The sequence below is a fragment of the Phascolarctos cinereus genome, unplaced genomic scaffold, assembly GCF_003287225.1.
Source record: "Phascolarctos cinereus isolate Bilbo 61053 unplaced genomic scaffold, phaCin_HiC Scaffold_4;HRSCAF=312, whole genome shotgun sequence".
Taxonomy (NCBI): domain Eukaryota; kingdom Metazoa; phylum Chordata; class Mammalia; order Diprotodontia; family Phascolarctidae; genus Phascolarctos; species Phascolarctos cinereus.
In genome coordinates this window covers 298016575-298042694 of record NW_027555847.1, presented here as the reverse complement: position 1 = coordinate 298042694, position 26120 = coordinate 298016575, and the positions used below count along the sequence as shown (strand labels likewise).

At 37.3% G+C, this 26120-nt stretch overlaps 1 long non-coding RNA gene across 3 annotated transcripts; it reads right to left on the bottom strand.

The window, feature by feature from the left end:
- Window positions 1-446: 446 nt before the first annotated feature.
- On the bottom strand, window positions 447-19107 carry LOC110223059 (uncharacterized). 3 transcript variants are annotated; one of them, XR_002328572.2, is made up of 6 exons: window positions 10256-10374; window positions 4666-4897; window positions 2688-2810; window positions 1807-1902; window positions 1196-1256; window positions 447-702 (listed from the first exon to the last, which is right to left on the bottom strand). It is a non-coding gene; the product is annotated as an uncharacterized LOC110223059 (long non-coding RNA). The 3 variants fall into 3 exon arrangements; XR_013486106.1 differs by lacking the exon at window positions 10256-10374 and adding an exon at window positions 6122-9789; XR_013486107.1 differs by lacking the exons at window positions 1807-1902; window positions 2688-2810; window positions 4666-4897; window positions 10256-10374 and adding an exon at window positions 18952-19107.
- Window positions 19108-26120: the final 7013 nt, after the last annotated feature.

The window sequence follows — 26120 nt, the reverse complement described above, 5'->3', positions numbered from 1 at the left end:
TCAAGCCTGTCAAGATCTTTCTGAATCTTGACTCTGCCATCCAGAATGTTAACTAGCCCTCCCAACTTTGTGTCATCTATACATTTGATAAGGATAAAATCCATTCCTTTATCCAAGTCATTGATAAAAAATGACCAACAATGCAGGGCTAAGTCCAGATACCTGGAGAGCACTCATATTGTGCAGTCAAATTCACCTCCTCATTGTTAGGATCTCTAATTCATATTTGTAGATTCATAAGTAGACATTTGAAACAATGGGGCCATAAGCTTGTTTGCTTTCTTGGAATTTGTCTCTTGTAAACTTTTATCCTACTTGGACATCTATTCTTCTTCCATTGTAGCTATACTTTATGGCATATGATTTGGTGGATGTACTTAAGTCAGTGTCTCCACCACCTCCTACACAATTTAAAGGCCTTTTGATTAGATTTGCAAGACTCCAAGTCCAAGAGTCTGTCATTTCTTTATTTTACACGACGGTCCAGAAATCCCATTCTCAAGTTCCAATTGTTCTTTCTTCTTCTTCTTCTTCTTCTTCTTCTTCTTCTTCTTCTTCTTCTTCTTCTTCTTCTTCTTCTTCTTCCTCCTCCTCCTTCTCGTCCTCCTTCTTCTCCTCCGTCTTGTTCTTCTTTTTCTTCTTCTCCTCCATCTTTTCCTTTTTCTCTGCCTCCTCTATTGCCTCCTCCTCCTCCTCCTTCTCCTGTTTTTTCCAATTAAAAAATTTTTATTTTCAATTCCAAATTCTCTACCTTCTTCCAGCCCCTCCCCCTGCTCATTGAGAAAGCAAGAAATACTATGTCCATTATACACATTAAGTCATGCAAAACATATTTCTACATTAGTTATTTTTTTAAATGACAGAAAAATAAAGAAAGGAAAAATATGTTTTAAACTGTACTCTGATTCTATCATTTCTCTGTCTGGAGGTAGAGAGCATTTTACATCATGAGCCCTTTGGAGTTGTGTGTGGATAATTATACTGATCAGAGTGACTAAGTTTTTCATAGCTGATTGTCTTTACAATATTGTTGGTGCTACATAGATTGTTCTTCTGGTTCTGCTCACTTCCCTTTGCATCAGTTCATATGTCTTCCCAGGTTTTTCTGAAAGCATTTATTATCCCCTTCATTCACCATCCCCTACATTATTTCTTATAAGACAACAGTATTTCATCACATTCATCTACTACATACCATGACTTTTTCAGCCATTCCCCAACTGATGAACATTTCCTCAGTTTCCAACTCTTTGCCACTACAAACAGAGCAAACAGAGCTACTATAAATATTTTTGTATATATGAGTCCTTTTCCTTTTTCTTGCATCTCCTTGGTGTGTAGATCTAGTGGAGGTATTACTGTGTCAAAGGGTATACATAGTCTAATAACTCTTTGGGCATAGTTCCTAATTATTCTCCAGGATGACTGGACTAGTTCATGGCTCCATCAGGTGCCATATTTTTAACCAGCTGTTCATTTTCCAAATTTGCTTTGGTGAAGCATTCACATTAATACCATCCAAGCCTTTAAAATCTTCAGTTTTCTGCACAAGACCTCCTAAACTTTAATGATGCTATCTAGATTCCTTCTGATAGTATGGTTTATACTTACACGAATTACCATCGCTGTGTATTAGTCATACATTTTTTACAAGTCCTGGGAAGTTCTTTGTCATGTCTTGGAAATGTGCCCCCAATAAGACAAGAAGCTTATTATTGTTATTGGACTGACAAGTTGCTGGTTCATTAGCTCTCAATAAGGCCTCACCAACCACCACCCCTCTCCTCTTCTCCTTCTCACACTTACTGAATGTTCTTCTACATGACAGCATCTGAGAGTCTACTTGATTATTCACTGGAGAACAAGTAGCTGCTTCCTCAGCAGAATATCCAGATCTCTCTGCTTCAGAAAAAGATTTTTTTTTTATCTTTCAGTGTTTTGTGGTCCTTTTTCTTCCCTTTTTTTTTGATGTGATATTCTCCCCATCCCCCTACCTCCTGACATAGGGCAGGAAGTGGACTTTAAAAGATAATTAACAGGGCAGCTAGGTGGTACAGTAGATAGAGCATTAGCCCTGGAATCAGGAGGACCTGAGTTCAAATCCAGGCTCAGACACATAACACTTAATAGCTGTGTGACTCTGGGCAAGTCACTTAACCCCTATTAACTCACCAAAAAAAAAAAAAGATAATTAGGAATGCAACAAATGAAGAGTAGTTAGTAGGAGACAGCAACATGGAGACCACCAGAGCAAAGGCAAGGAGATAGAAAATGTATGATGTGTATGGTGAAGTGGGAGATGAGGGAGAAAAAAAATAGTCTAGTTTGTCTGAAGTGCAGAGTATATAGAGGAGAATAATATAAGATAAAGCTACAAAGAGAATTGGTGGAATCAGACTGAAGAGCCTTGAATGAAAGACAAAAGGGGTTTAACTTTATTTGGTAGGCAGTTTGGAGTAACTGAGCTGAAACGTAATATAACCAAATCTAGGCCAGAAAAAATATTCTAGAGATGATGTGAAGGATGAACTGAAGAGGAGGGAAAAAAAAATGAAGGTGGGGAAACATGCCAGAAGACTATTACAACAACTTTGAAAGTCTTAAGAACTTTGAAAGTCTTAAGAACTATGATCAATAAAGTGACTGACCACTATTCTTGAGTACCTATAAGGAATTATGCTACTCACCTTTTAAATAGAGTTGATTGACTCAAGATGAAGAATGACACATACTTTTTTGACATAGCCAGTGGGCAGATCTTGCTTTAACTATGCACATTTGTTATAAGTATTTGGTTTTCCTTTTTTTCTCTTTTTTAATTTGGAGGTCAGATGGGAAAAAGAAAAAAAAATCATTAATTTAAAGGAAAAGTTTTAAAAATCACATATATGTGTGTGTGTGTGTGTGTGTGTGTGTGTGTGTAGGGTGAAGCTGCTATGTGGCCCAGTGAATAGAGTACCAGTCCTGGAGTCAGGAACACCTGAGTTCAAATCCAGCCTCAGACATGTGGTAGCTGTGTGACCCTGGGCAAGTCACTTAACCCTGAATGCCTCAGTTTCCTCATCTGTAAAATGATTTAGAGAAAGAAATGGTAGGCCACTCCAGTATCTTTGCCAAGAAAACCCCAAATGAAGTCACAAAGAGTTGATGAGACAGAAAGACTGAACAACAACTAAAGAGTGTGTGTGTGTGTGTGTGTGTGTGTGTGTGTGCGTGTGCGTGTGCACAAGCTGAAAGGAGTCTGTTGTAAGTGTCCAGGCACATATGCATCACACCACTGAAAAGACCACATGACACAGTAGAAATAATATTACCTCTAGAGTCAGAAAACCTGGGTTCCCACCTCATCTGTAGTACTTCCTAGCTGTGTTGTCTCATTTCTTTTAAAAGTGAAAATCTCTAAAGAGTCTACAAAAAAGGAAAGGCTTGCTAATTGGGGTGTGAAAAGTGTGAAAATAACATGTCACTTGCTTGAAGAATCTAATGACTCTTGTTTAGAAAGGGAATTGAATCCAGCAACCCCACTAGTAGGCACTGCCAGTGGAAATTCCCACTTTAATGGGATATTACCAAAGCCTGAAAAACTCACACCTGTAACAAATGTCTGTAGAATAACTACTACTCAAGTGAATCACAACAACGCTGCCCAGGTCTCCATTTTAAAGAGTCAGCTCCACAGCCTTCCTCTCTACTGTAATAAATCTCACCCCCTCAGTCAGTTGAAACATGTTTACTTTTTAAAAATGTTTAAAATACTCACTTGGTACAAAGTAAGGTATCTGAACTCTCAGTAGTAAATTATCTTAATAAAAAGAAAATATCTCATTCACATGGGCAGGAAAGAAAATCAAGTTAGGGTGACCCAATAGAGCACAGGACCTGGAGCCAAGAAAGTCTGGGTGCAAGTCATGCTCTGGACACTTATTAGATGTATTTTGGCCTTACTAGATGTAAGTCACTTATGCTCTGTCAGCTTCAGTTTCCTCTTCTGTAAAATGGATATTACAATAATAGTGCTTACATCACAAATTTGGTATGAGGATCAAATAAATAAGGTTTACTTTATAGAACCTAAAGAATTATATAAGTGTGAGCTATTTTAAGTATATTTATATAAATGTAATAACTCCCTCTTTTTCCATAGAAAACAGGCGCATTCTGAGTCAATAAAAGGTTGATAAAAAGTTTCCCCATAAAAGGTACAAAATCTTTTCTAAAATATAAGCTTACTCAAAAATATCCCTTCTTGTTAGTGTTCTCTTCTTTAGTTTGGGCGTTCTGATCCCTCTTTCACCTTTGTAAGATTCCCTTGCTTCTTACCATATTAGAAGAGTTCCTTCCATATGTGTTTATGTATATATTTGCAGAGAGAGCTGGGCCAGGAATCAGGGAGACTTGTCTCCATGAGTTTAAATCTGGCCTCAGACACTTACTAGCTGTATGACCCTGGACGAGACACTTAACCCTGTTTGCCTCAGTTTTCTCATCTGTAAAATGAGCTGGAGAAGGAAACGGCAAATCCCTCTTGTATCTTTGCCAAGAAAACTCCAAATGGGGTCATGAAGAATCAGACACAACTGAAAGGGCTCAACAATGACACTATTTATATACACACACATCATACATATACAGATATTTATATTTAATATTTCTGAAGTCGCCTACCCAGCGCATACCAGCCAGCAGCCACAGTACTTTTTTCCTTTAGCAAAATGATGCTTATCTGTTCTTTGAGTCAGAATCACTCTTGTAGGTATTTGCTTGGTAAAGATCAAAAGATCCAGGTTCTGAAGAATACATTGTGTTCTGTGCACTACTGTAATCACATCTCCATGCATCTTATTTTCACATGTTTAAAAAAAATGCTTGAGTAAGTGAGATATGTGGAGAACATTACCTAGAAGGTTGATAAAATGATAGTTAAAAGGAGCATTGCTATTCAGAAACTGTGAGAAACCTAGTCTTGTGGGCTATCAAAATGATCACTAGAAACAGCTGTTCTACACTCTTGGCACTGTGGGGGAATGTGAGTACTGTATTCAGATGACTCAGAAAATATGAAACAGAAAGCACTTCATGTAGACGTGACTCAGCCTCTTGGGGAGTTTGGCTGTTTCAAGCACATCTGGTCATAGCATTTCATGGCTTATTCAGTGGTTATTTTACATTTGGGGGCACCCCACTTCACTTGTATATTTTCTTGGTATCTAGTATGTGAATTTGTTGAGGTACAGCCAGGTTAATATATGTTGCAAACAAGTTACAGAATATCTAAATGACTACTACTTCAGATTTTATTTTGCTACATCTTTCCAAGGTTAGTTGCAAAACTTACAGTCAGATTCTGTATGAAAAGCCTCAATGTTTCTACAGGGAGCGGAAAAGGGTGAAGTGTTACTATGATTTCTTAAAATAAGGTTTGGAATGTCTAGTCTGCAAAGTAATTAAGAAAGCCACAAATTATTGTTGGCAGTGGGGAAATTGCATTTGCAGCTTGTAATTAGCATTGACGATGAATTGAGAAATTTATGAAATTCCATCTCTTCTTCAGAACACAGACCACATTCAATAGCCACTTGTGCTGACTTCTAGAGACCCTGGGATCAGATTTCATATTCTACAGTTATCCTCACTGAACCTCAGAGGCTGAACTAATTACATTCAAATCTAAACTCACAAAGACTGATTACCATATGAGAAATAAATTTGGTCAGCACTGACCTCTCTATTTGACTTTTGCTTTTATTTTTGATATCACTTTTATGATAGAACTAAGGCCTAGAAAAGCTTTATATAGCAATTATTTGGTGCATTTGAGATCTTATCAAAACGGGTACTACCTCCACCAGTGATGGTTGGAACCTACTTGTGTCTTCTCATCAAATACATCTTGTCTATGATCTCTCATCTTTCTTGCATAAATGATGTCCCCAACAAGCCAAGGTGTCTTTCTCCAAATCTTACAACATTTCCATATAGCACTGAAGCTGTCCATGTTATCTCTCCCTTACACTGCATGATGAAACAACCTGCTTTTATGAACACACATTTCTTTTCTGACTTGGTTTCCAACACATCTTACACACAAATCATTTTTGGTAATACACTCTAGCTTACTTACCCCCACCATGTGGTTCTTTGGATTAGCCACTTTTTGGATTCTGTAAAGACCAAAGTTTCATGAGTTGCATTTATGTAGCATTCTGAGTGCTAAATATGTTGATTTTAATTCAGCTATTCAGTGATCAATGATAGTTCAGTGACTTTAATGATTTTTTGAATCATTGAAGGATCTACGCCATTTCTCAAGTGCAACCCAGCCTACTCACTTCTTCCTGAGAAAGGAGCAATGACTTTTTAGTTAATGGATCTTCATTCGTGGCCCCCTTCTGACCCTTACCCTTGTGACCTTGGGCAAGTCACTTGACACCCAGGAAACTTAGTTTTCACATCGAAAATTGTAGGTTTTGGGTTAGGTAGCCTTATAGATCTCTTCTAGCTCTCTTGTTCAAACCTGAAGCTAGCTCATTGTCCCTTGAAACTTTTGCAAGGGTTCTTAACCTGAGGTCTATGAACTTTAAAAAAAATATTTTGATAAATGTCTTTCATTATGATTGGTTTCCTTTGTAATCTTATGTATTTTATTTTATGCATTTAAAAACGTTATTCTGAGAAGGCCATAGTATATTGCCAACAATGACTTGTGTGCAAGATGCTGTGAAATAAGTCAGCGTAGAAAGGTATGATCATAAAAAGAGGAAGGGTTATCATGTAGTATGAGAGACAGATAATGTGGGCTTTTACCAGACTGCCAAAGGGGTCCATGATACACAAAAAGATGACAAATCCCTTATTTAAATTATCTAGCCAAGATACTGATTGACTAACTCAGTGAGCTCCCTATGCAAATGCATGTCATAATGTGGAAAATATACTTCCTTGATTCACTTATTCTTTCCTGAGTGGATTTATAAAGCCATTTGTGTGACCACAAAACTTATTAAAGAGGCCCTATAGAGCTCATAGACTCAAGGTTATCTTTATTACATCAATTCAGGAAGCATTTATTAAGCACCAACTACGTGCCAGGGGCAGCTAGGTGGCGAAGTAGGTAGATTGTTGGGCTTGAAGTCAGGAAGACTCATCTCCACAAGTTCAAATCTAGCCTCAGACACGTAATAGCTGTTGACCCTGGGCAAGTCACTGTTTCAGTTTTCTCATCTGTAAAATGAACTGAAGAAGGAAATGGTAAACCATTCCAGTATCTTTACCAAGAAAACCCCAACTGGAGTCACAGAGACTTGGATAAGACTAACAACATGTGCCAGGCACTGTACTAAACTTTAGGGACACAGAGAAAGGCAGAAAGACAAGACTTTCTCTCCAGAAGCTCACAGTCTAATCAGGAGACAAGAAGAAAGCACCAGATATATACAAGATAAACTGGAGATAATCATAAAAGGAAGGTAGTAGTAGTAGTAGTAGTAAGAAGGAAGGTCTTCTTGAAGAAGGTGGGATATTAGCTGAGATTTGAAGCCAGGAGATGGAGATAAGGAGGCAAAGGGTTCTAGGCTTGGGGGACAGCCAAAGTAAATGCCTGGACCTGAAGGAAGCCAAGAAAGCTGCAGATCATCTATAAACAAGAGTATCTGGCATTCTCAATCTATGAGAAATCTAACTTTCATTTTGACTGTACTCAGAGAATCCTTCATAACCATAGTGAATTCATATAATTCATCCTATGTTTATATTCAGAAAATTGTGGGAAAAAATTATTTCTATATTTTTCTCTTTAAAGATATATTATGTGATCTTAACATATATATGGAAGGTGCCTTGTTGAAAAAGAGCCATTAAAAAGGATACATTTTGTCCTACTGAGTCAAATATCAATAGAAAATAAAATGCATTAGGACTTTTTTCTACTGTGAAGATATAGTGTACTAGAGAAAATCATCCATAAAAGGATGACTGTTCCCTTCTTATATTTTCATCAAGGATATTCTTGATATATGTATAGACTGTTTTCATGAAAGTGTTAGGTTTTGTGGTTTGTTTGGTTTTTTATGTGTTACTGTTTCATTTTAGCTTCATATTAAAACCGTTTCCAGGGGTGGGGAAGTCCTTTATCAGCCTCATGATTCAATCTTCTCTCAGGTAACCACAACGAAGTTCAATTAAGCAAAAAGACCCAATATAGTAGCTCTATCTGACAATGCATACATTTGGTCATAGCCATCCCCAGACCCTCTTCCATGAATGTAGAAATATGATTCCTTGTATGTTCCCTGGACCATCAGTTTTTTCCTAGTTAATTAGAATTTGAGTCTTCTTTTACCTCTTTCCATTCACATAATCACTGTATATATTCTTGTACTCCCACTATTTCAAATCCATTTGAATTCATACAAATCATTCCACGTTTCTCTGAATTCCTCACATTCATCATTTCTTTTTTTTTTTATCAGTCCAAGCTTTATTATGGGGTTATACTTACAGGAGACCCCTCTGTTTAGATCTTGTTACCAACAGCAAGAAGCTGCAGGGCATACTATGGCATTAGTCTATACAGGGGATTTAGTTCTCTTTTTTTGATAATTCATTTATTTTTAGTTTTAAACATTCACTTCCATAAGATTTTGAGTTTTAAATTTCTCCCCTTCACTTATCTTCCCCTGGAAGACGGTGTGCAATCTGATATGAACTCTACATATACTTTCATGTTAAGCATATTTTCCCATTAATCATGATGTAAAGAACAATTACAACTAAGGGGAGGAACTGTGAGAATGAAGCAATAAAACAAATCACCAAAGGGAAGGGAAAGCAAATAGTATGCTTCCATCTGCATTCAAACTCCATATTTCTTTCTCTGGGTGTGGATAGCAATCTCCATCGTGAGTCTTTTGGAGTTGTCTTAGACTCTTGCATTGCTGTGAAAAGCCAAGTCTATCAAAGTCATCATGCCATAATGTGGCTGTTACTGTGTACAATGTTCTCCTGGTTCTGCATCAGTTCATGTAAATCTTTCCAGGTTATTTTGAAGTCTGCCTGCTCGTCCTTTCTTATAGCAAAATATTATTGACATTCATCATTTCTTATCACACAATATTGCATTACATACATATACTGTCCCCCCCCCCAAAATAGCCAGTCTCCATTTGATGGACACCCACTTTATTTCCAGTTCTTTGCTACTTCCAATGAGTGCTACTATGTAGCTCTTTTTGTAGGGAGAAAGAACTAGAAAATAAGGGAGTGTCCCAATACTAAACAAATTATGGTTTGTGGTTGTGATGGAATACAATTTTTCAGCGAGAAATGATGAAATGCAAAAGAAACCTGGGAAGACTTGTAAGAATTGATGGAAAGTGGAGTGAATAGAACCAAGAGAACAATTTGTATAATACCATCAACATTGTAATGATGGACAACCTTGAAAGACTTAAAGACTCTGTTCAATGAAATGAACCAACCATAATTCCAAAGGACTGATGATGAAGAATGCCAGCCACTTCCTGAGAGAAAGTGGTAGAATCAAGATAAGAATGAGACATATATTTTTGGACATGGGCAATGTGGGGCTTTGAGGTTGGGTTGTTTTTGTTTTGGACTACATGTATTTATTACAAGAATTTTATTTTACTTTTCTTTTCTAATGGATGTAGAACAATCTTTAATAAAATATAGCACCCACTTATTTTTAAAATCTAAAAATCATGGTATGGAAAAGACTTTTCTTTAACATGATCAAAAACCAAAAGCTAACAATGTTTGTAATGGGGAAAAACTAATTTATCCAGTATGAATGATGGTAAAGCAAGAATACCCATTATTTGAAATAGTTCTGGAAATACTAGCTATGGCTAGTATAGTATAGTATAGTATAGTATAGTATAGTATAGTATAGTATAGTATAGTATAGTATAATATAGTATATAAGTATAGTATGGTATAGTACTAGTGTAGTATAATAATAATATCACATCATAGTAATATTAGTTAATTATAATTATATAAATTTGCAATTATATATATTAATAAATTAATAATGATATAATAATATATAATAAATATAATAAATAAATAAGCATATTACAGTAATAAGATAACAAAATTAAAGGCATAAATTTTGTCAAAAAGTAGAGGAAAATTATCCTTATTTGCAGATGATATACAGTGTTCTTACAAAACCCGAGAGAATCAAAGAAACTAAGATCATTAGCAGCAAACTGGACCACTTAGCTTAAAATACCTGATAGCTGGCTCCAGACCATGCACCACCTTCCCAGTTTATCTAGGCATTTACTCAGGATATTTTGCCATCTGCCTGCCTACGTATGCAACCTCTGCCCCCCCTACCCATCCTCATTCTGTCAGTCAGGTACTGAAGAGAACCTAAGGCCCTCTGTAGGGAGAAGGAAGTGGTTCCACCCACATAAGAGTGAGAAACACCAAAGAGGAAGTTAATTTTCATCAGTTTACTAACTGTGGTATTCACATACATATGTGTGTGTGTGTGTGCGTGTGTGCATATATATGTATATATATATGCATATATATATACATATATATATGCATATATATATATATATATACACATACACATATTACATATATATGTACCAGAGAAAAATCTTCAACAAATTTAATCACATAAACACAAAAAAGAATATTTTAAAGGTTCTTTGGTTTGGGGAAATCTTTCTCAATTAAAAAGCATGTATTTTCTCTCTCTCTTATCTACCCTTTTCCATTGAGAAAGAAAAATAAAACCCTTATGACAGATATGTATTGTCAAACAAAACAAATTCCCACATTAGCCGTGTCCAGAAATCTGTGTTTTATTGTGTATCTTTCCTCCATCACCTCTGTGTCAGGAGGTGGGTAGTATTTTCCATCAAATAACATGTTCTCTGAAGATTATGAAAGCATAAGCTATATTAAATTGCCTTCTCAATAAAGGTGGCAAGGAAGGAAGGAGAGAAGTTTAAAAAAATGTTAAAAATTGTTTTTACATGTAATTGGGGAAAGATAAAATACTAAATAAAGAAAAAAAACAACCTCTGCACAATAGATAAGGGACTAAGGGGTGGAGAACAATATACACATAACATATACGTATATATTTGCACATATTTGTACATATACGTGTGTGTGTATATATATATATATATATATATATGTATATATATATATATATATATACATACATACACACACACAAAAACCCAGCCCCCAATTCCCACATTATCCATGTCCAAAAATGTATGTCTCAGTCTGCATCTTGCTGCCATCACTTCTCTTTGATATGTATGTCACACACATCAGAGGAGACGATGGGATCTAGATATCATATATACATATATATATGTATATACATACATGCACACACAAATATACACATATGTATATGGGAAGTTAGGTGATGCAGTGGATAGAGTACTAGGCTTGAGCAGAAAGACTCTTCTTCCTGAGTTCAAATCTGGACTCAGACACTTATTAGCTATATGATCTTGAGCAAGTCCCTTCACCCTGTTTGCCTCAGTTTCCTCATCTGTAAATGAGCTAGAGAAGGAAATGGCAAACCACTCCAGTACTTTTGCCAAGAAAATGTCAAACGGGGTCACAGAGTCAGAAATGACTGAAAAATGACTGAACAACAACATGTATACATACATACATATATATATATACGTATATATACATATACGTATATATATATATACACACATACATACAAATATACACACATATATGAAGCACGTACACATATACACATGCTTCTCCCTATAAAGATACTCACTATAAAAAAGAACAAGTCTGCTTTGGACTTGATGTCCATGTCTTTATTATTGAAAACATCTGCATGCAGGCTCTTAACACTGTCAGACCTGTAACACTGTATATATTTTCAACTACGCCCTAAATTTACTATTGCCACACAGACTGGAACTATCTTGGCTTTGGCCAGATCAGTCTGTTAGACGCCAAGTGACAGCTATATATTCATCTGTAGACATTCTCCATAAAAAGTTGGAGCATCCATTGCCATAAGCTGCAATGAAACAACTCAATTAGTTCTGAGTATGCACTATTCCTTCCCCTTTATCACCTTTTTATCCAAGATGGGCCCTACCAGTAGGTGGGATATTCAACTCCCTAAGTGGAAAGAAAATTTGTTTCCATTTCGCTTGTCATTGAGCGGTCCCCCTGGTTGGGCTTCTGATGTAATCTTTAAAAGAAAACAAACAAAACCAGACCTCTTACAACAGGCTTATTTGTAGTAATTTAAACATAGTAATGTATACAATCTGATTTTATTATCAATTTTTTAAAAAAATAAGCTCTTGGGAATGGAAAGTGCAAATGGAGACACATGGGCCACCTCAACTCACTGCTTCTTCTCTTAGATTTGTTGTAAGCCCTGTAATATGCAAATGGTACTTTTTTTTAATTACTACCACTGTTCCAACCTTGTTCTGTTGCCCACCCACCTGGTTATCTCTACACATTCATCAATCATAAGATTCATATACGGACCAAGCTCTTCCCCCTCATGCTCTCTTTGTGGTGGCAAAGAACTGGAAATTTCAGGAACGTCCATCAGTCGGGGAATGGCTGAACAAGCTGTGGTCTATGATTGTGATGGAATACTGCTGTACTATAAGAAACGATCAGTTTAATGATCTTCCTCTTGGACATGCCTCCCACCATCACTCCATTGCTTCTGTCCAACAAAAGTTAACACTTTTAATACTCTTTTCTCAGATATATAGTTTTTTCCCCCATAATATGGTATAATAAAAAAGAAGATTATACATGAAACTGCAAGTCTACTGTGTATAACTTGCTATTCCTTTTAAATATACAACAAAGTTATCATACAAATTTCTTTTTTTACCCTTTTTTTCTTCCCTCCCCCTCCTCCACGCTAGAGACGGCCACCATTAGACACAAATATGTATATGTATGTAAAATTATTTTATACATACTTCTATTTATCAGTTCTTTCTCTGGATGCAGATAGTGTCTTTCTTCATATGCCCTTTATAGTTAATTTGGGTATTTACACAACAGTCAAAATGACTTATTCACTCAGTCATTTTTAAAACAATATTGCTGTTACCGTATACAACGTTCTCTTGGTTCTGTTCATTTCGCTCTTCATTTTCATGCAAGATTTCTATGTTTTTCTAAGATCATCAAGCCCATCATTTCTTATAGCACAATACCATTCCATCACAATCATAGACCACAGCTTGTTCAGCCATTCCCCGACTGATGGACGTTCCTGAAATTTCCAGTTCTTTGCCACCAGAAAGAGAGCTGCTATAAAAATTTTAGAGCATATACGATCTTTCCTACGTCCAAAGACGTATTAAATTGCCTATACCTTTTGACCCAGCAATACCATTACTAGGTCTTTTTCTCAGATATATAGTCTCTTAGGTACATGAACTTTGCTCATTGGGTGCTGCCTTTTCACCTCCTTCCTGTACAAGCCCGTGTAAAGCCATGGTTTTATTCAAGTTCCTGTAATATAATTTTGTAGTATACTCCAGGAGCAAAGTCTTCCCTGGCAGTTGCCTCACTAGCCATCTGCAGCTGAGAATGATGATCTCAGGCACCGTCGCATCTCAGTAGGACTCCACTGTTCCCATAGTCTGCCTGGTCATTACCAGGTGTGGCTCTGTTGACTTACTCCTAGCTTCCAGATTTATCTGGAGTCCTCAGTTGAACTACTGACTTTTCCTAATAGATTTTACCCCTCCCCCCCCATCCCCACCTCATTCTCCTAGCTTAAAGTTCACACATTTTCAAACTACAATTCTTTTAGAAAATGGCAAAAATCCTAACACTTCCAGAAAATTGATTATGGGAGGAGGAAGAGAAGAGGAATCCTTACTTTCTTTTTTTTTTCTAGTGGGATCTGGTGGGATTTCTTTCAAAACAGTGGCTAAAAAGGGGTCCAATCTCCTAAAGAGCCCTTAGTCTTCATTCTAATTTTTGGATTCTATTTCCTGGCCCTTGGGACTTTGAGGAAATTTATTTAACTCCTAAATCAAGATTCAGCGTGGTGCAGTGGAAAGGACATTGCCCCTGGAGTCAGAGGAGCTGGATTCAAACTCTCTTTTGACACTTAAACCTGTGTGTATGTGGGGCAGTGGAGTAGTGAAGTGGATAGTGCTTATCGGGCCTGGAATCAGGGAGATCTTAGTTCAAATCCAGCCTCAGACACTTACTAGTTGTGTGACCTGGGCAAGTCACTTAACCCTGTTTGCCTCAGTGTCCTCATCTGTAAAAAAGAAAATCCCCAAATAGAGTCAGAGTCTGACATAGCTGTCATGACTGAACAACAACAACCTGTGTGTACGAGCTTTGAGCAACTCACAAATTCTCTAGATCTGGTTCCTCATCTAGAAAATGAGGGTATTGGGGGCAGCTAGGTGGTGCAGTAGATAGGGCTCTGGCCTTGGAGTCAGGAGGACTTGAGTTCAAATCCAACTTCTGGCACTAGCTGTGTGACCCTGGGCAAGTCACTTTTAACCCTGATTGCCTCACCAAAAGGAAAAAAAGAAAGAAAGAAAGAAAGAAAGAAAGAAAGAAAGAAAGAAAGAAAGAAAGAAAGAAAGAAAGAAAGAAAGAAAGAAAGAAAGAAAGAAAGAAAGAAAGAAAGAAAGAAAGAAAGAAAGAAAATGAGGGGGTTGGACTGCATGACCTCTGAGGTCCTTTCCACATCATTTCAGAAGCTCTGCCACAGAAACCCTCTAGAGCTTAGTGTGCTTCTTATGGTTTCTATGAGACTTGAAACTTCATCATGTAAATGAATCTAAACTAAAACAAAAACTAAGTCCTCAGGGGAGGGGCAGGGTCTTTATTTATCTTCTACTCTGTCGGGTTCTTGGCCTTTCACTTAAATTTGTACCAGTAAAGCCTTTAAGCCCACACTACACTAATCTGATATATTTCACAATTTTGCACAGGGATATACCCACCTCCTTCTTAGTCTTTTCTTTCTGGGGGAAGATGGTGGGGGGAAGAGAAAGAGGATTCTGAAAGTATAATTGAAAAAGCATGGTCATTTCTAGCAGATTGTTAATCTCCTCTTTTCCTGCACCCAAAACAAAACTAGAGTGAGTGTATGAGTGTGTGCATGTTTGTGTATATGAAAAGGCTGTCACATCCATTTCCATATTCTACCAGGGTTAGTTTTTCTTTCTTCTTTCCCCTTTAATTATTCGCTTGGGGCACTTGGTGTCAGTTCTATAACAGCTTTTTGGGAATCTTCAGCATTAGAGAAAATATTTTTCCATTTGCTGATTTTCCTCTTCACCAGGAGAGTGTTAAAGGCAGGGGTGTGCCAGAGCCCTGCTTAGAAGAACTCTCAGAACCAATAGTTAAATTTCATTGTGAGCATTCACACCTAGGAAACTGACAATCTCTTCAAATCAAAGCTTGATTTATTGTATTTTTTTAATCTAGACTTAAGAAGATGGTGGAGAAAATATGTTAATAATTCAGATTAAATTTAAAGGTGATTTATATACATATATATATACATACACACATACATAGAGATAGATAGATATGAGACTAGCTCACCACTGGTTACAGAAATGATAAAATAGCATCAGAACATTCTGGATCCAAGTTCAGAATCCCTATGTTTAAATCCCAGCTCTTTTATTCTCAACTTGTGTGCCTTTTGATAAGCTCCTTAAACTCTAGGCCTCAGTTTCCTCACCTGTAGAACGCATATAATTTTAAATTAGCTGATCTTGAAGGTCTCTTGTAGCTCTAAATCTAAATCTTATAGTTCAAATACACACACACACATATAAAATTTAAACACTCGATCTCCTTATCTTTTCCAGACTGGAAGTCCAGCAATTAGCAGTGGCCTGGTCTGACTACTGATCAGCATGGTAGCTTTGACCTGCTACATTTCCTGTCTGGGCCTGCTCTCCCCTTGTTGGGCAACCTGGCATGTTGTACATTTTACGTGCACAAAACTACATCCTCGTTGAGTGATGTTTTTGCAGTTCTGTTACCAGAAGAAAAACCCTTTAGTTAAACCTTCAAAGGAAGAAGGCCCTTCTCAAGCTTCCGTCTTTTGACTGTTTGACGCAGTCTCCCAGAAAGACTGTGATGTGTTACTTATTTACAGAAACTGCAAACTTTTTTTTCTCTTAAGAGGAAGTAAATGCATCAAAAATCATAATACAGGAAGTCATTCTGAGATCTCTCTCGCTTCTTACTGTAGGGCCTGTACACATTATAAATTTATTCACATGAACAATCATTCAAGTTCAAAATTATGAGAGGCTTTACTTAATGGTTTAAGATATGGCAGATGGAAAGTTGATTGAATGGGAATGAGAAAATGAGCTTCCCGATCTTTGGACTTCGTCTGAAAACTGAATTTAGGTTCTAGCTATGCTACTTACTAATTGTGTATTCCTGGGCAATTCCCTTATCTTCTCTGAACCTCAATTTCCTCATTTATAAAATAGAAATAATATCTGAACTACCCTTCCATCTTGTCTGCTAGAATCTGTGTTCTGTTGCTAACAAACTGTCCTTCAAATTGAACCTGTGTTCTCCCCGGGAAAGTTTCACACACACACACACACACACACACACACGTACGTATATGTACATGTATGTATGTGTATATGTATATACACATATATACATGCACATATGTATGTGTGGGTTGTATTCCATGGAATACAATAAAATATAAGCTCTTTAAAGATAGGGACTGTTTTTGTCAAGTCAACAAACATTTTTGTTAAGAACCTACTATGTGCTGGGCAATGTGCAAAGCCCTGCTTACAATCTAATGAGGGAGACAATATTAAAACAACTATGTATGAATGAAATATACATGGGATAAATAAGGGAAAATATTATAGGAATGACATCAGCATTGAGGGGGACTAAGAAAGTCTTCTTGCATAAGAGAGGATTTTTAGCTGCAACTAGAAGGCAGCCAGAATGTCAGGAGGTGGAGATGAGAAGGCAGGGCATTCCAGGCACTGAAATTCACAGTTATTGAAAATGCCTGTAGCCTGGAGGTGGAAGGAACAGCCAGGAGGCCAGTGTTATCAGATATCTGAGTAGGTGGAGAGAAGGATAGGAAGGAGTCAAGTTTTTGTCTTTTGTTTTTGTATAATATCTCCCACAGTGCCTTCCATATAATAGGAACTTAATATATATTTGTTGAGTTGAATTGAATATTGATCTCACAGGACTGTCTTGAGAAAAGTGTTAGGTAAAATATAAAAACATCATATAAATCTAAGACAGTATTATTTTAAGCCTGACTAGGGTTGAATGTTTTAAGCACTGAGATCATCTTGAAAAAAATATTAAGGTGACAAATTGTAGTCCTAAATATCTGGCATAGTAAGTACATTAGGCAGTTAGGTGGCACAGTGAATAGCAAGCTGAACCTGCAGCCAGGAACAGCTGAGTTGCTATGTAACCCTGGGCAAGTCACTTAACCACTCCGAGTCTCAGTTTCATCGACTGTAAAATGGGAATAATAATAGCACCTACCTTGCAGAGCTGTGAGGATCAAATGAAACAACATTTATAAAGTGGTTAGCATAGAATCTGACACATAATAAGTACTAAATAAATGCTAGCAGTTATTATTTATTTTTTTTATTTTCACATTAGTCACATGTTGTAAAGAAGTAATAGAACCAATGGGAGGACCCATGAGAAAAAAGAAGCAAAACAAAACAACAAAAGAAAAAAAAGATCAAAATAGCATGCTTCCATCGCATTTAGACGCCATAGTTCTTTCTCTGGATGTGGACAACACGAGTCTTTTGGAGTTGTTTTAGCACTGATTATTATTATTAGAAGTAGTAGCAGCAGCAGCAGCAGCAGCAGTAGTAGTAAATTTCCTAGATGCACAAATATTCACATGGATTATTTGTACCCGACCCGTAGTAGAGCATTCCGAGCTCATATTGGTCTGATTAGCCACAGTGTATGTAACCTGACTCTAACATAGTGATGTAATTTTGGTTCTCTTTGAGAATGAAGGATAACAACCAGTAGTAGTAGTAGTAATAGTAGTAGTAGTAGTAGTAGTAGTAGTAGTAGTAGTAGTAGTAGTAGTAGTAGTAGTAGTGGTAGTAGCAGCAGCAGCAGCAGTAGCAGCAGCAGCAGCAGCAGCAGTAGCAGCAGCAGCAGCAACAGCAGCAGGAGGAGGTGTTTGAAGAAAATAAAATGAAGTCAGGGAGTTTTGGTAGCTTTGGTCCATTTGAAATTGAAGCTCCCAGGATATATGCCCTGCAAAATGTTAAATTAGTCACACTGCAAAATTCCTCAACCTTCCAAAGTCCAAAGAAAGGAATTATGCAATTGGAAATTTGAGGCTAACTTCTTTAGATAACAAAAGAAAACAGGTAGAAATCTTATTAATTGCCCTCCAGAGAAATGTAAAATACTTAGAGAACTCTCTCAGCAAATCACCCTTTCCCTCAGGATTTTGTGGTACCTAGCTCTAGGGAAGGAATTCCTCCACCTCTTGCAGTGACCCTGACCCAAAATTCCCACTCTTCCCCAAACCCACATGAAGGAAAGAAGGGGACCTAGGAGAAAAATAAAAAATGCCATTACTTGTGGCTACTCTGGGCCTGAGGGAAAGGCAACTGGAAGCAGCAAGAACTAGTCCACCACCCTGGAGGTTATTATGACTTGTCTTCAGTGACATTGCCTAAATCAGGGGTGGAGAACCTGCAGCCTGGAGGCCACATGTGGCCTTCTAGGTCCTTGGGTGTGGCTTTTTGACTGAGTCAGAGTTTTACAGAGCAAATCTTTTTATTAAGGGAATCCCCTTAATGTTCAGTGAAGTTTGGATTCAGTCAAAGGGCTACATGTGGCCTTCCCCACCCCAGGCCTAAACAATCTTCTCCCTCTCCCTACCTTTCAAGAAGCAGCAGATGTTGACTCTGCCCAGTCAAAAACAGAGCAGAAAGAAAAATTCAGTGTCTTTAAGATGGGCCTGGAAAACCATTTGGAGCCACTCCTATATCTCAGTCTTGTGTCAGGTCAGAGCAACTTAAGTTCTGCATCCATAGATGCTGACATAGCACAATAGCCATTCTGGCTTTGCAGATCAGCTGAACTGTTTAAGACAGAAGGAGCACAAAGTGAGCATGTGAGGTGGGGAGGGGCAAGATGTTTGGGTGAGAAGACTAAAACACCAAAGACACCAAGAAAAAAATCTCAGTTAAATCCCAGACACACCAATAAAGAGGATCATAAAATTCAGAAGGAAAAAATGAACAAAACTTCCAAAGAGAAAATGAAATACAATCACCAAATATTACAACATGAAGGAAAATGAAACAATAATTCCTGATGCAATACAGAATCCTGTTGACAACCTCCCCTAAAAATCATGGAACAGCAACAAAAAAAACATCAGAATAGCCTAAGAGAGAAATAAAACTCAAAAATAATAAACTAGGGACAAATTTAGGTCAGAAATTATAGCTCTCAATACAAAAGATAGAGAAATGATTTTTGAAAAAACTGAATAAGGAAAAAACAAATTCAAGGAAAATCTAAAGAAATAAAAGAGACTTGAACAGATTTGGAACACAAGAATACTGAAATGGAGGAAAATTTGCTAGAAGAGAAACAAAAGGCAACAATGCTAAAAGGATACATGAATTCTATGCACATCAAGCTATTTTGATGACAGGCTGCATAAAAGGAATTTCAGTATGTTGGCACTCAGAAGAACATGACAAATAAAATACCATAATGTAGAAAATAATATAAGAAAATTGTCAACAATTTCTAAATATAGCCAACAAAGTACTGATAGAGAAAATCCACAAATTGCCACCCAAAATGATGTTGTTGGTACTTTTATGACACACTGGACTTTTTATCTTTTTCTTTTCCCTTTTCTGAACAGAAAGCCCAGATGCTAATAATTTGGCCACTTTCTCTAAATTTTCTCATAGCAGAAAAAACTTATTTTGGGTTTCTCTCTCTCTCTCTCTCTCTCTCTCTCTCTCTCTCTCTCTCTCTCTCTCTCATACACACACACACACACACACACACACACACCTCATTTGAATGTAAAATGTACAATGGATCCTTTGGTGATCTTCTTACCTTAACTTGGATGATATTAAATATATTAAATCAAATGGCATTAAATGCTAGAACACATTGCAGGTACTCCTGATAAAAAACTCAAATGGTTCTGTGATGTGGGTATTTCCTTTACGAGTGAAGATCACAGCCTTTCCATACCATTCCATCCTGCGTGATTTTCATCCATGTCTTCTCATAAGCTAAGCACACAGGGTCCATTCAACTTACTGGGATTCTTTTTCTGTTTTACCCAATATTACAAGGATACCAGTGACACCCTTGGGCAATCAGTTATCCCTTGTTCTTGGCAAGTGATCAACTCAGCTTTTTCCAGTGTCGTACATTTCTTTGAAGATGTCATCCATTATTGTTTCTTTCTACCTCCTTATCAGCAAGGTTTTACAGACTGCTTGTATTCACCATGCTCCTTTTGATCATACTTTGATGTGATGGTGATACTCAACTTAATCCTTAAGAGACTATAATGTTCCATGATTTGCAACTATGTAATAACAACAAATAAATATTATATTAAAATTAAGGCCATTAAAAGAAATTTTTGATTTCCCAAATGCAATCTATCCCATTTCTCTTTTTCTGTTCTATTCAATTCTAGCCTTAACTCATTACTCACCAACAGTGTCTGTCCAAGATGTATATAATGTTGGACAAGGTCTATAGGCCATTAATCTAATTGTATACCATAGTCTGGACAATAGGCATACTTCATCCATTTGGTATTTCCTATGAACATAGTGGTTCCCAGTAAGAGTTGGATACCACTTGTTGTATATTGTGTAGAGGTAATTCTTACTCGGAATGAGATGGTTTCTTGTTTCTTTCAACTTTGAGATTCTATTATTCTGGGGTTAATATGTCCAAAAAATATTGAGATGCCAATACAAGAGGGAGTTAGTTGTAAGAAGCCATTAAATTCTATTTCATTCAAATTAATGATACCATATTAAGCAAATACTGTGTGTAACATTGTTCTTAGCCTTAGAGAAATGCAAAGTTGAGATATCAGGTCCCTGATTTCATTTAGCTAATTATCTAGTAAAAATATTATATCTACACAAAATAATACATGACAAATTCATATGTAATATGAAACTGCAATTTCTGAGGCCTCAAGAAAACTCATAATGATAACTATAGCTGGCATGTATATAGCACTTTAAGGTTCACAAAGTGCTTTACAAATATGATGCTATTTTACCCTCCCCAAATCCTGATAGCTAGGTGTTATTTTACCCCCAGTTTAACAGATGAAGAAACTGAGGCAGATAGAGGGTTGTGACTTGTCCAGGGTCACAAAGCTAGTGTCTGAGGCACAATTTGAACTCAAAGTCAACTTCCTGACTAGAGAAGTAGGATCAACATTCTATCCATTTTACCACCCAACTGCCTGTGTCATTACTGACAGAAGGTAAGATGGCATTTGAGTTAGACTTTTTGATAGTAAAGGACATGTAGGAATGCAATAAGTGAAGGGGGAAGAGGCAAGACATTACAGGCATTGAAAACAAAATAAGAAAGGGCTCGAAGGTAGGAAAGCAAAGGGCATAGCAGGGGGTATGTGTTCAGTTTGGCTGGAGTATAGACTTTGTGCAGGAAAGCAACATAAAAGATGTCTGGAAATGTAGGCTAGCACCAAATTGTGGAGGGCCTTAAATCGTAAGCAAAGGAATCTGAACTACATAGGCAATAGGTAGCTACTGAAGATTTTTTGATGGGAGTGAAATGATTTTAAGTGTGTATAACAATTCTAAATACAGTTTTCCTCTACACTGTTCTCTGGCTGTACATATCAGTTGTTATGTTCATTTCCTAGGGAAGTGAATCTCTAATAAGAAGGATAAGAAGGATTAGGTTCCTTTATGCATGATTCATTATATCATCTTACAAAACATTCTCTCTGTCTGTCTGTCTGTCTGTCTGTCTGTCTGTCTCTCTCTCTCTCTCTCTCTCTCTCTCTCTCACACACACACACACACACACACACACACACACACACACACACCCTTATCACTCCCAGCGGTAAAAATTGCTTAAAGCAAATCTTAGGTTTTGCTTTTATCTAAGGTCCCTTCAAAGGGAGAAATAGAAAGGTATTAAATGTATAATATGAGTCAAGTATGGGACAGCTATTTATTTCCTACACACAAAAGAAATACCACACACAAGATCTATAAGTAGGGATTGTCAGAAAGCCTTAAAACAAGCAACAGTAATAAGTACTATTATATTCTCCTGAGAGGTTGAGGCTTAAAAAATCAAATCTGGGGGACTGCTAAGTAGACATTTTAATTTCCCCTCATTCTGAACTGTTCCTCTCAAGGTATATGTCTTCTGGCAAGCCAGGTTAAGAATTCAGTACACTCTCTTGTCCTCTCAAATGCAGCAACTTCCCCTGCCACCAGTAAGAGAACCAAGTTCTCCAACCTCTTGAACTTGAAGTTTGGTTGTCTCCAGGAGTAGATACATTTATCTAAAGAACGCTGTTTAATCACCTATATTCAGGAAAGGAAACACAAAGTGGAAAAGGCAACCAGAATATGGCAGCTGTGTTTTTGCTTAAGCTGTTCCTTGGGCAGCAGTAAAATATTTCTACTAGAGTTGGAAAATGGGAAAGGGCTGCTCTTTCTCCCACTCCTCATAGGACAGATTCAAATAGACTGGACACAATCTGCAGAGAGGAATAGAGTCATTTCCTTTTTCAAAAATATTCATTTAAGTATATATGATTGTGATGGAATACTATTGTGCTGTAAGAAATGACAAAAAAGGATGGTTTCAGAAAAATCTAGGAAGACATATGAACTAATGCAAAGTGAAGTGTGCAGAACCAAGAGAATACTATACATAGCAATGGCAATATTGTAATGATCATCAACTGTGAAAGACTTAACTACTCTGATGAATACAATGATCCTCAATAACTACAAAGGACTAATGATGAAAAATGCTATCTATCTCCAGAGAGAGAACTGATGAACTCTGAATGCAAATTGAAGCATACTTTTTCACTTTATTTTTCTTGCTTTGTGTGTGTGTGTGGGGGCAACTAATATGGAAATATGTTTTGCATGACCTCATATGTATAATGGGTATCATATTACTTGTCTTTTTAATGGATGTGAGAGGGACTGGAGGGAGAGAATTTGGAACTCAATAATTTTAAAAATGAATGTTAAAAATTAGTAAATTAACATTAAAAAAAATCCACTAAGTCATCAGCTCATTGGCCAGTAAGGGGTTGTTTTGTCATCTCAAAGTAGAATCCCTCTGGTCCCTATCAGTTTCTAGAAGAGCTCGGAATGTGGCCAAAGGCCCATTCCTATACATGCTTGCTGAGGTATTACTTCCAATTCAATCTGAACTATACTTGCACATGTACAATTAGTTTGGGGTATGTGGAAAGGGTTAAGGTGAGGGTAATCAATTCCAATTTCTTTGAAATTGTTTCAGCAGGTGGCTATGAGGGCCTGTACTACGGTGTTGTATCCTAGAGAATAGAAAGGAGGGTAATGGTTCCAGCCGATTCCAGTGGTATTATGGCTTAGAAATGGTTAAGCTATCAAGCTGAACTTTTCAAACACAAAGAATGCGGGAGATTGTAATCACCAATTTATCTTCAGCACATCTTTGTCCTATTTCTCTTTTAGAAGGTTACAGCTAAAAGAACATTAGAAAGCATTAAGACTAAGGAACCTCTCCCCTCCCCTAATTTTAAAGATGAGGAAACTGAGGTTCAGAAGAATATCACAGAGCAAGTTAGCAGCAGAGGTGTTATTCTTTGGGACATACTGTAAAACTAAGTGGAATATTTCGTAATGTGTGTTTTGCATGTTAGCTTAGTGAAAAGCACATGATTTTCTCCAGGGGGTTAATTTGCTCTGATTGAATCATCTAGCTACAAAAGGATATAGCACATGTGTTCAAAGTGTTTCTATTAACATATGCTGTTTGTCTTACTATTGTATCCTTGTCTAAACTCTCTACAATCAATTTCTTTTCTACTATTTACATATTAGTCAAAAAGAAATTGTATCCATTTCTAGACAAGTATTCCTTTATAGAAAAATGATGTATCATTTTACACGCATACCCAAGACTGTTGTTATAAAATAAAATTGTGTTTACTTTTCCTCTCTGGACCTCATTGACCTCATCTATAAAATGAAGGGAAAGATTAGATGATTTCTATCATCCATTCCATTGTCTTCCTTTTCAGAGGCTGGGGTCCCAGAACAATAAGAGGTCTGGGTCATGTAGAGGTCAGAGTCCATGAGGGACCACACTGAATCTGCTTGATGGGCAAATTCCCAGCTCCCACTTCATTTATCCAGAGGGCTTCAGAGTTAATATCCTCCGAGGCACAAATCTTTTCCTTCTCTTTTCTCTTCCAATACTTTCGTCACAAGCTACCTCAGCTCTACCTCTACATAGTCCATATCTTTCTCTGCCCTCCCCTTCCATATTATCTTGTTACCTGATGTAATCCTCACTTTTGTTGTAAGTGCACACACATAACACACACACACGTACTGCGTATGCATATATATGTGCACACACACATACAGCTGATGGATGATCAAGTCAATGGCAATATGGCAGTAAAAAGAGACACCACAACTCCATGGGGTACCCTAGAATCCAAAGCAGCACCTGTAACCTGCCTGGCCCTGGGAGAGAGCCATAGATAGCATCAACATGACACCAGTATTAGTACTCTACTGCACTATGATTTAGTTTCTCAGTTACACCCCTTACATGTGAATCCCTTAGCAACCCAATAAAAGTATTGTTTGGCTCAATAGTCACTCAAAATGAAATCTTATAAACCCTCACTGGTGCATTTACTTTTTCTTCTAGGTAGCCAGAGAACTCAACTGTTTAAGAGGAAGAGCATTTAATGAAGTAGAACAATAAGATAATTTGCAATAAAATATTCCTTCCATAAATGTAAGGCACATTCTTCCATGAACATATGCAGTGTCAATGGGGAGAGGGAGCATGTTTAGGCGCTCATACATGAAGGGCATATATATGGAGAACATGTGTCCAGGCTACATAAATGAAAAGGTATCACTCCTTTGATGGTACAGGATCACTAATGTTTGCACTGCTTTCACTGGGCCTGCTCCTTTCTGGGTCTGGTGTTTTGAGTGCCTTGGCACTGGGCTTGTGCTGATGGCTGCTGAGTCTCTGACTGGCTATTTTTCCTCCTCTTAGTTTCTGGGTTCTCTCTTGAGGGCCACCTAAGCCATTGCTGTTCTTCAGTGGAGTCCAACTCTCCATGACCCCATTTAGGGTTTTCTTGGCAAAGATACTGGAGCGGTTTGTCGTTTCTTTCTCCAGCTCATTTTACAGATGAGGAAACTGAGGCAAACAGAATTCAGTGACTTGCCCAGAGCTAGTAAGTATCTGAGGCCAGATATGAACTTAGGAAGATGAGTCTTCCTGACTCCAGACCCAGGGCAGATACTCTATCCATTGTGCCATAAACCATATAAGATCTAATTTGCTAATAATTTGTAGGTTCATAGTCAGAAGGGCCTGCTTGCTTTACTCAGATAACAAAAGCATGGGAGAGTGCCCCTCAGGCTAAGATTAAGTCTTTTCAGCACCTAAATCTACCACAATCTTCATTAAAGCCTTCTAGTTACAGAAAACTATCTAATTCAGGGTCTGATATTACCAGATATTCTCTAGCTTAGCATGTAAATAAATTTTAGCTGGAACAAAAGAAAATAAGCAGGTCAGGTCTGTGTTCTCCATTCTCCTATCACAAATTCTTGCTTTTACTATTTGTGTCTATCAGCAGCAAAGCCTAATTACTTGGGTGCCATATTTTTGTCAGTAGAAAAACCTCAGTTTCCTCCATTAGTTTATACAGTGAATACTTTGAGGGACCACTGAACTCACTTGTTTATTATGCTTTCACTGCATCACATTGATGTCTTCAAGGGCTATTG